The following is an 11,173-nucleotide window of genomic DNA, read 5'->3' as shown; positions in this document are numbered from 1 at the left end:
AAAACGGGCTTATGGCAAATTGAACTCTGCTGCTCTTGATTTTTTGCCTTTCTAACAGAAAGGTTTGGTTATCGGTAGATTTGAGAGATCATTAATTATGGGTCTTAGACATACCTTTATAGGTACCTATCGACTCAGCTCTGCGAGTTCTGTTGATGTCCGTGGATTTGTATGTGCCATTTTAAAAATGTCAAGAACGTTTTTGCGAAACTGGGCTGCACAATTAAAATGATTTTAGTCTCAAAAGAATGCATTTTTTTTCTACACAACCCTTTCAAAAACGGGAAAAAACAAAATAGTTGAAACCGTTTTCTTTACGAAATACATATCATACTTATTATGGCATAAAAAATAGTTGCTAGTGGCGCCTCGAAGCAGCAGCACCAGCAATCATTTATAAATTAGAGATAATCAAAAAAAAATAAAAATTTATTGACTCGGGAATCGAACCAAAAACCTTCATATCCCAAGGCGCAAACGCTATCCAATAAACCATCAGCACGCTTGACAAAGAGTGGCTAAAACTCAAATACGTAAAAGGCATTACTAAGACGCACCGTGGTCTGGGCAGTTTCTCAGTCTGCTGGGGCAAATACGGCAACAGTGTTTATATCTTACACTTCTTGCTTTTCAATGCAGCAAATGGCGAATGGGCGTTTCCTTCAGAGTCCGCCATGCCTGTTAGACACTATAATTTCATATATGAAATTATAGTGTCTATAGCCATGCCGGGTGTCAACAAAATGCAGAGCCGTACAGAAAACTGCGTTGGGGGGGGGGGGGGGGGGGGAATTTATATGAAGATTTTATGACATTCGTTTTTTTTACCCGTGTTGAAGAATGAATTTATGTTTTTTTTTTCATTTCTACATACTCATACATAATTTAGATTCAATTTCAGATGCAGAATTCAGATTCAGTTTTCAAATTCAGAATACAGGTTTAGGAATCAGAATTCAGGATTCAGAATTCAAAATTCAGATTCAGAACTCATATTCACATTCAGAATTCAGATTTAGAATTCAGATTCAGAATTCAGATTAAGAATTCAGATTCAGAATTCAGATTCAGAATTCGGATTCAGAATTCAGATTCAGAATTCAGAATTCAGATTCAGAATTCAGATTCAGAATTCAGATTCAGAATTCAGATTCAGAATTCAGATTCAGAATTCAGATTCAGAATTCAGATTCAGAATTCAGATTCAGAATTCAGATTCAGAATTCAGATTCAGAATTCAGATTCAGAATTCAGATTCAGAATTCAGATTCAGAATTCAGATTCAGAATTCAGATTCAGAATTCAGATTCAGAATTCAGATTCAGAATTCAGATTCAGAATTCAGATTCAGAATTCAGATTCAGAATTCAGATTCAGAATTCAGATTCAGAATTCAGATTCAGAATTCAGATTCAGAATTCAGATTCAGAATTCAGATTCAGAATTCAGATTCAGAATTCAGATTCAGAATTCAGATTCAGAATTCAGATTCAGAATTCAGATTCAGAATTCAGATTCAGAATTCAGATTCAGAATTCAGATTCAGAATTCAGATTCAGAATTCAGATTCAGAATTCAGATTCAGAATTCAGATTCAGAATTCAGATTCAGAATTCAGATTCAGAATTCAGATTCAGAATTCAGATTCAGAATTCAGATTCAGAATTCAGAATTCAGATTCAGAATTCAGATTCAGAATTCAGATTCAGAATTCAGATTCAGAATTCAGATTCAGAATTCAGATTCAGAATTCAGATTCAGAATTCAGATTCAGAATTCAGATTCAGAATTCAGATTCAGAATTCAGATTCAGAATTCAGATTCAGAATTCAGATTCAGAATTCAGATTCAGAATTCAGATTCAGAATTCAGATTCAGAATTCAGATTCAGAATTCAGATTCAGAATTCAGATTCAGAATTCAGATTCAGAACTCAGATTCAGAACTCAGATTCAGAATTCAGATTCAGAATTCAGATTCAGAATTCAGATTCAGAATTCAGATTCAGAATTCAGATTCAGAATTCAGATTCAGAATTCAGATTCAGAATTCAGATTCAGAATTCAGATTCAGAATTCAGATTCAGATTCAGAATTCAGATTCAGAATTCAGATTCAGAATTCAGATTCTTTTAATGGGTTGATTCTCGGCTTTCAGTCTCAGTTGAGACTGAAAGACGAGAATCAACCCATTAAAAGTAAACTAAACAGTCGCCCCAAAAAGAGAATTCAGATTCAGAATTCAGATTCAGAATTCAGATTCAGAATTCAGATTCAGAATTCAGATTCAGAATTCAGATTCAGAATTCAGATTCAGAATTCAGATTCAGAATTCAGATTCAGAATTCAGATTCAGAATTCAGATTCAGAATTCAGATTCAGAATTCAGATTCAGAATTCAGATTCAGAATTCAGATTCAGAATTCAGATTCAGAATTCAGATTCAGAATTCAGATTCAGAATTCAGATTCAGAATTCAGATTCAGAATTCAGATTCAGAATTCAGATTCAGAATTCAGATTCAGATTCAGAATTCAGATTCAGAATTCAGATTCAGAATTCAGATTCAGAATTCAGATTCAGAATTCAGATTCAGATTCAGAATTCAGATTCAGAATTCAGATTCAGAATTCAGATTCTTTTAATGGGTTGATTCTCGGCTTTCAGTCTCAGTTGAGACTGAAAGCCGAGAATCAACCCATTAAAAGTAAACTAAACAGTCGCCCCAAAAAGAGAATTCAGATTCAGATTCAGAATTCAGATTCAGAATTCAGATTCAGAATTCAGATTCAGAATTCAGATTCAGATTTCAGATTCTGAATTCAGATTCAGAATCCAGATTCAGATTCAGAATTCAGATTCAGAATTCAAATTCAGAATTCACAATCAGAATTAAGATTTAGAATTCTGATTCAGAATTCAGATTTTTGTAAATTTATTTTCAGCATATCGGTGAAAATTTAGATTCTTGGAGAAAGAATATCGGAATTGAAAATTTATAATGATTGATGTTGCGTGGTAAAGTATGGTGTGCGTTTATAAGTTTTCCTTGCAAAAATGTTCTTTTGCTCTTTTCTCTTCATTTTTCTATCCATCTTTATCAGATTCAGAATTCAGAATCCAGAATTAGAATTCAGATTCAGATTTAGAATCCAGATTCCAGATTCAGATACAGAATTCAGATACAGAATACAGATTTAGAATTTAGATTCAGAATTAAAATTAAGAATTCAAAATTCAAAATTTTGAATTGAGAATTCAGAATCCAGAATTCTGAATTCTGAATTCTGAATTCTGAATTCTGAATTCTGAATTCTGAATTCTGAATTCTAAATTCTTAATTCTAAAATCTTAATTCTGAATTTGAATTCAGAATTCAGATTCATAATTCAAATTCTGAGTTCAGATTCAGAATTCAGATTGAGAATTCAGATTTAGAATTCTGATTAAGAATTCGGATTAAAGATCAACCTGGAATTTGAAATTGGAAATTATATTCAAATATTAGACTAAGTGCTGTAACTCAAAATTCAAACTTTAGAATCAGAATAAGATTTCAGATTTAGTTTTCAGAATGAGATTAATCATTTAATAGTCATATTACTTTCCCCTGCTTTTGTGAGAATTTTTTCTTTTATGCATGGTTGAGCTCTAAAAAAGGTATCATGCTAGGCCACGTGTCACGGCTATCCATCAATATTGTAGTTGGTTTTACTTATTCTGTAAAAAAAAGCATAAAAAAACAGTAAGATTCGAACCGTGACCAGCATCGTGAAAGTTCTGGTTGCTACCACGGCACCATTTCAGCGTATAAGACTTGGAAATTCAACTGTTTAAATACCATTCTTTCTATACATAAAATGAACTCCTTACATACCAGTTCGCTTTCCCCCAAAAAACGTACTATGCATCATTTTTTTATATTGAGATCGGAATTTTTCTTGTTTGAATATCTGAAATCATACTTATATGATGCAGAGGGAAGGAATCTATCATGTGTATTCTATATTATTTTATATATTTCCAAATATAACTTACACTCTGTTAGAAAGGCTCCAATCCACTGTTAAGTGTATTAAATCGGGTTTTTCTTTTAGTAAACGGGAAAAGTGGCAACATTGTTTTTATAGATGAGTAAACTCCTTTTGCACTTGAACTATTGAATGAACTACGCGAATCACAAGACATCCTTGGAGTGAAATACATTTTGCCTGGTAGTGGGGGTGTAATTTTGGTTAAGAAGGAAGAAAATTCAAATCCAGACATAGTTAAAACGAGAAGTCAGTCGTGTTATGCATAAATACTTAGGTCTAACTGGAAAGGATACTCCGTCCTCCAAGCGCAAGAAGGTTTAAAATTGGCTTTTGAACGAAAATGGTTCCCTATACAAGATTCGTGGGTACACTTCCTTTTTTCTCATGCCGCAGTCAACCAACTGGCGGTGTAGCATGTATGTAAAAAATAAAGGGTGTCCACGATGGAATTGCAACACACAAAACTGATTCGAAAAATTTGAATTTTCATTCGATTGCCACCAAATTTTCAGGGATTGAAAAATAACTATAAAACTTGATTTAAAATTTTTACTCGTATTTTATTTACAGTCCCTACGCAAAGTCCCCTTAGTTTTGGCTTTCTGGAACTGAATGATTATAAGCAGCACCTTCTTAAACGACCTAAGGTAGTGAAGACAGTTGAGAAACTGAAGAATATGGGTTTACATGCAAAAAACGGTTGATTAACAGGTTGTGCAGAATTTTTTATGGCCGGGAATAAGGCCAAGGTGCGGGCATTTGCAAATGGACTGTAAATAAAATACGAGTAAAACTTTAAAATTAAGTTTAATAGTTATTTTTCAATCTCTGAAAATTTGGTGGCAATCGGATGAGAACTCGAATTTCGCGAATCAATTTTGTGTGTAGCAATTTCATCGTGGACACCCCTCAATCTTAAAAACGAATCGATCATCAATATTTTACCGACGTATACTTAACAATACAACTATAGAGAGGGTTACCAACTTCAAATATCTAGAAATAATTCTAGACGAAACTCTGTCATGGCTCTGTCACATTGTTCAACAACAATAAAAAAAACATCCCTGAGCGGAATCTTATGGAGGGTGAAAGCTTTTCCTCCACGTCATATTTTACTAAAATTTTATTTTGCTTTTGTACACTCCCGTTTTTACTATTTAATAGCTGTTTGGGGCAGAGCGTAGTTATCCCTTGTTTCTCGTCTACAAACGCTTCAAAACCGTTGTCTGAAAACCATATTTAATTTCCATTTCTCTATCCAACCAATTTACTTTATTCTAATCGTTCTCATAATATATTACCTTTCTCCATACTATGTGATCTACAAACAATGACCTATGTTTCTGATAACTTAAGGGGGGGTAGGGTCTAACGCGTATAAAAAAACACCATTTTCACGATTTTTTTCTAGAGCTATCGCTCAAACAAATGTATTCAATTTTTTTGCATTATACAAAGCATTGTTAAAAGAACATTGAGTAATTTTTTCGTAGAAAAATATTGAAAAATGAGCCGGTGACGGAGCATTTTCGAGGATGCCTTTTAGAAAACAGGATTTGCGGTGGACACTGGATCTCAGCACAGAATCATCTGAAGTCAAAAAATCAGAGCAAAATATTTTTAAAAGATGTTTTTCTGGACCCCAACGTTTTTTTTTAACTTAAAAATATTTTTATAAAATTTTTGTGGCTGTTTGAAGTAAAAACTACGATTTTTCACTTAAAAATCCGCCATTTTTCACCTCTAAAATCTTCCCAAAGTAAAAAAATCAAAAAAAGAAAAACGTTGGGGTCTGGTATTTTATATGTAGAAAACATGTTCCAAGTTTGAAAAGAATCGGATAAGTAGTTTTCAAATGACGATGTCCACGGACTTTAAAAATGTGCTTTCGAGAAAAACGCGTTTGAAGTTTCTGCTCTTGCTTTCTTGCAGTATTAGATAGGAGGAGATAAAGTCCTATATTTTCTACAGTTTTGCTTCAATTGACTTGAAAATTTGACACAACATTCTTGAGATGTTTTACAATAAGAAAATAAAAAAATAAAAAAAAACGATTTTTTGAAAGTGTTAGACCCTACCCCCCCCTTAAACTCTCCAAACAATAATCAAAACTTAAGATTCCCTGAGACATGGATATTGCTCGAGGTGGACCTGCGTACACTCGGAGTATTCCAGCGACGAGTGTTAAGAACCATCTTTGGCGGCGTACAGGAGAACGGAGTGTGGAGGCGAAGTATGAACCACGAGCTCGCGCGACTCTACGGCGAACCCAGTATCCAGAAGGTGGTGAAGGCTGGCCAGATACGCTGGGCAGGACACGTTGCGAGAATGCCGGACGACTGTCCTTCAAAACAGGTGTTCGCCACCAATCCGGAAGAAACAAGACGAGCGGGGGGGGGGGGGGGGGGGAACGAGCGAGGTGGTTAGACCAAGTGGAGCGTTTTTTTTTTTTTTTGAATATATCTTTATTAGTACCAATTCATCATTACATTTATATTACATTAATACATTAAATTAGGTGTTCAGTTCAATAATGAACTTTCAGAGCCCTATAGTTTAATAATCACTAAAATTTATTTATTCGACTTAAATTTGCTGAGCACAATCAAGCATTTTTATAAAGGAGAACATCCTGTAGTGAAAAAAAAAAAAATATTTTAAACTAAAAACTAAAGCTATCCTAAAATTAATCTAATTGTAGAGAGAGCGAATCTCTGCGATGGAAGACTGCATCGATTTGCATCTGAAGTTGGAGATGATTTTGTTGGCCATCTCTTCGATAGATTCAATGCCCGCAATCCGATGAAGATCTTCGGTGCTGTGCCAAGGTGGAAGCCGCAAAATCATTTTCAGAACCTTGTTCTGAATCCTCTGGATGGCTTTCTTCCTCGTCGTGCAGCAGCTAGACCAAATCGGAACTGCATACATTATCGCTGGTCGGAAGACTTGCTTGTAAATAAGCATCTTATTCTTCAGGCAAAGTCGGGATTTCCTGTTGATGAGAGAATAAAGAGATTTAGTGTATTTATTACATTTAGATTGAATATCTTGAATGTGATTCTTAAAAGAAAGATTCCGATCAAGTGTGAGTCCCAAGTACTTCACGTGATCAGACCATTCTAAAGAAACCCCATTAAAAGTTATGGAATGATTTTCATTAGGTTTTAAAAAATTTGCTCTTGGCTTATGGGGAAATAAAATAAGTTGAGTTTTGGAAGCGTTAGGAGAAATTTTCCACATTTTCAAGTAATTCAAAAAGGAATTTAAATTTTGTTGCAATCTACTGCGTACCACCCGTAAATTTCGACCTTTGGCTGAAAGCAAAGTATCGTCAGCAAATAATCTTCTACCTTTTCCTTCTGGGACATCAGGAAGATCAGAAGTAAAAATATTGTATAAAATAGGCCCAAGTATACTACCCTGAGGGACACCAGCTCTAATGGGTATCCTTTCAGAGCATGAATTTTGATAGCTTACTTGCGAAGTTCGGCTAGTCAAATAATTTTGAATAATTTTGGTGAGATATACAGGAAAATCAAATCGAGCTAATTTAGCTACTAAACCTTTGTGCCAAACACTGTCAAAAGCTTTTTCTATATCAAGAAGAGCAACACCAGTTGAATAACCCTCAGATTTGCTAGCGTTAATCATATTAGTTACACTCAAAAGTTGATGTGTAGTAGAATGTCCATGACGAAAACCAAATTGTTCATCAGGGAAAATAGAATTCTGATTAATGTGAATCATCATTCTATTCAAAATAACTCTCTCAAATAGTTTACTTAAAGAAGGAAGCAAACTAATTGGTCGATAACTTGAAGGCTCTGAAGCACTTTTTCCAGGTTTCAAAATTGGAGTTACTTTGGCATTTTTCCATTTATTGGGAAAATAAGCCAAGTGAAAACATTTATTGAAGATTTTAACTAAAAAATTTAAAGTGCTTTCAGGCAACTTTTTAATAAGAATATAGAAAATCCCATCTTCCCCCGGGGCTTTCATATTTTTAAATTTTTTGAAAATCAATTTAAGTTCATCAATATTTGTCTCACAAGAACTTTCAAACACAATTTGCTTAGAAAGAATATCATCAAATTCTAGGGAAATTTGAGCATCAATTGGACTTACAACGTTTAAATTAAAATCATGAGCAGACTCAAATTGTTGGGCTAATTTTTGAGCTTTTTCTGAATTAGTTAAAAGAAGTTTATCCCCATCTTTCAAAGTAGGAATTGGCTTCTGGGGCTTTTTTAGAATTTTAGTTAATTTCCAAAATGGCTTTGAGTAGGGTTTTATGTCCTCTACTGCTTTAGCAAAATTTTCATTACGAATGAAATTTAAACGACATTTGATCTCTTTTTGAAGGTCGCAATAAATTAATTTCAAATAAGGATCCCTGGTTCGTTGAAATTGGCGTCGACGAATGTTTTTCAGTCGTATCAAAAACTGAAGATCATTATCAATTAAAGGTTGATTAAATTTATGTTTAACTTTAGGTATTGAAGCGGCTCTAGCATTGACTATTGAAGTTGTCAAATTTTCTACAGCCAAATCAATATCTTCTATTGAATTCAATGGAACGTTTACATCTAAATTACGTTCAATAAAATTCATTTATCGCTCCCAGTTAGCCTTTTGAAAATTAAAAGTTGATTTTAAAGGGTTTTCGATGGGACTTTGGGATAAAGAAAATGTTACTGGAAGGTGGTCTGAATCGAGGTCCACATGAGTAACTAATTGACTACAATGCTCGCCTAAATCCGTTAGAACCAAATCAATTGTGGAGGGATTTCTAATTGAAGAAAAACAAGTATGCCCATTAGGATATTCAACAGTATAATAACCTGCAGAGCAGTCATTAAACAAAATATTCCCATTTGAATTTGATGAAATATTATTCCAAGATCGGTGTTTTGCATTATAGTCACCAATAATAAAAAATTTAGATTTATTTCTGGTGAGTTTTTGTAAATCTCCATTCAAAAAATTTTTCTGTTCACCGCTACATTGAAAAGGCAAATATGCGGCAACAATTATAATTTTCCCCATAGAAGTTTCTAATTCAATTCCAATTGTTTCTAAGACTTTTGTATTGAAAGAAGGAAGAAGTCTAAATTTGAGACGACTATTGATGACAATAGCTACACCCCCACCTTGTCGATCAAGTCGATCATTTCGTAAAATTTTAAAGAAAGCATTGCTTTTCAAGTTATTGTCTGGCTTTAAAAAAGTTTCAGTGATGGCAGCAATATGTATGTTTTGAGTTTTCAAAAATAAAAAGAACTCGTCTTGGTTAGCCAGCAAAGATCTAGCGTTCCAATTCATAATATTTAAACATCTATTTGGATCCATGAGGGAATCGTAAAGTCATAATAATTTTGTTAGCATAATTAAAAAAAGTTTGGAAAGCTTCAAACATTGAATTTGCTTTCAACATAAGTTGCATCATTTCCATTAAATTTTGATGCAAAAATTTTAATTTTTCCTCAGTAATCTCACCAAAATCAACAAAATTGTTAGAATCAGAAGAGGAAGGAGAAGAAAAAGTATTTGAAATTCGGGGATTTTCCCAAGCCTTCGCATGAACGTTGAGACTTGGTTTTTTCCCATTTTTATTAGTTAAACCTGAAGAGGGCAACCCATTTTCAACCACCTCTGAGAACGATAAACAACGAGTCTGTGGCGCAGAATCAGCCCAGGTAACATTAAAATCACTTCGGGTATTACCCAGCCGTGATTCCAATGTAGGCCGAGGCTGACTGCGAACAGGCAGGTTGTTTGCCGGTTTGACGTGTGAAGACGAAAAAGAGGAAGGAGGAGAAGAAACTTTTCTGGAAACTTTGGGGTTTTTCCTAGAAGCAACAATTTTTGCCCTAACGGGACAATCTAGAGAATTCGAGGAATGATTACCTGCGCAATTCGCACACTTAAAAAATTCTGTTTTTGGCTTATCACCACCAAAAAGGCATTTAGATTTTTCATGATCGAATAAGCCGCAAAACATGCATCTGGCATTCATTCTACAATTTTTAGTGCCATGACAAAAAGCTTGACAACGTCGACATTGCGTAATATTTTGTAAAAAATTGGTATGGGATTTACGAAAAGGTTCAAATTTTACTCGACAGTGAAACATAAGACGAGCCTTTTCCAAAATTTTCAAATTATTAACCTGATCCTTTTTAAAATGGATCAAATAAAGTTCAGGAGCAAAACCAACACTACTGGTGTTATTCGTGTTGGTTCTTTTCCTCATTTGAATTACTTGAATTGGAGAAAAACCTAACAAAGAATTTAATTCATTTGTGATCTCATCCGGTGTCTGATCGCCGGTGAGACCACGAAGTACAACTTTAAAAGGACGATCACCTCTAGTGTCGTACGTAAAAAATTGGTGTTTTTTATTATTCAAATAATTTAAAATTTTTTGAAAATCATTAAAAGATTCCGCCAATATACGAGCAGTTCCCCTTCGACCGATCTGAAAAGAAATCTTCACATCCTTGACGGAAGTGACGATTTCTTTTCGAAAGGCATTGAAGTCAGGAATCGTGACCGTTATTGGTGGAATCTTTTCGTTTTTAAGAGTATAAGAAGAAGAAGAAGGTTTCTTAGTACTCTTATCAGAATTAAATATGAATATTTCCTCATCACCGATGTTATGAAGGACATCGAATGAATTGGAAATTTCAACTTTTTTGGCAGATGGCCCTGGATTAGGTTCAGCAATCCGTTTTCTTCCGGCCCTTGAGCCGGACGAAGACTTCCCCATGCTGGAAAGAAAAGAGAAAATATGAATAAAAGAAAATGAAAATATTTTTAGCACTGAAAAGTGCTGATTGAAATACAGGTAAGGAAAAAATAAATAATGTAAAATGTTCCTGCAGGTACACAGCAACGATACGATGCTCCGGCGTACGTGTTGACGACTCAACGGTACAGATGGAAGTGGCGACCAAGTGGAGCGTGATCTGGCGAACGTGGGGTGTCCGAGAAATTGGAGAACGGTTGCTATGAACTCAGTGAATTTTAGGAATTATGTTCGTCAAGTTATGTCGTGAGACGGAATACTATGTAAATAAGATTCAATGCGGGTATGCGGTATCACAATACACAATACAAGACCAAACTTATGCAGTA

Source organism: Uranotaenia lowii, chromosome 3 (genome assembly GCF_029784155.1).
Source record: "Uranotaenia lowii strain MFRU-FL chromosome 3, ASM2978415v1, whole genome shotgun sequence".
Lineage (NCBI taxonomy): Eukaryota > Metazoa > Arthropoda > Insecta > Diptera > Culicidae > Uranotaenia > Uranotaenia lowii.
This window is presented reverse-complemented; position numbering follows the sequence as displayed.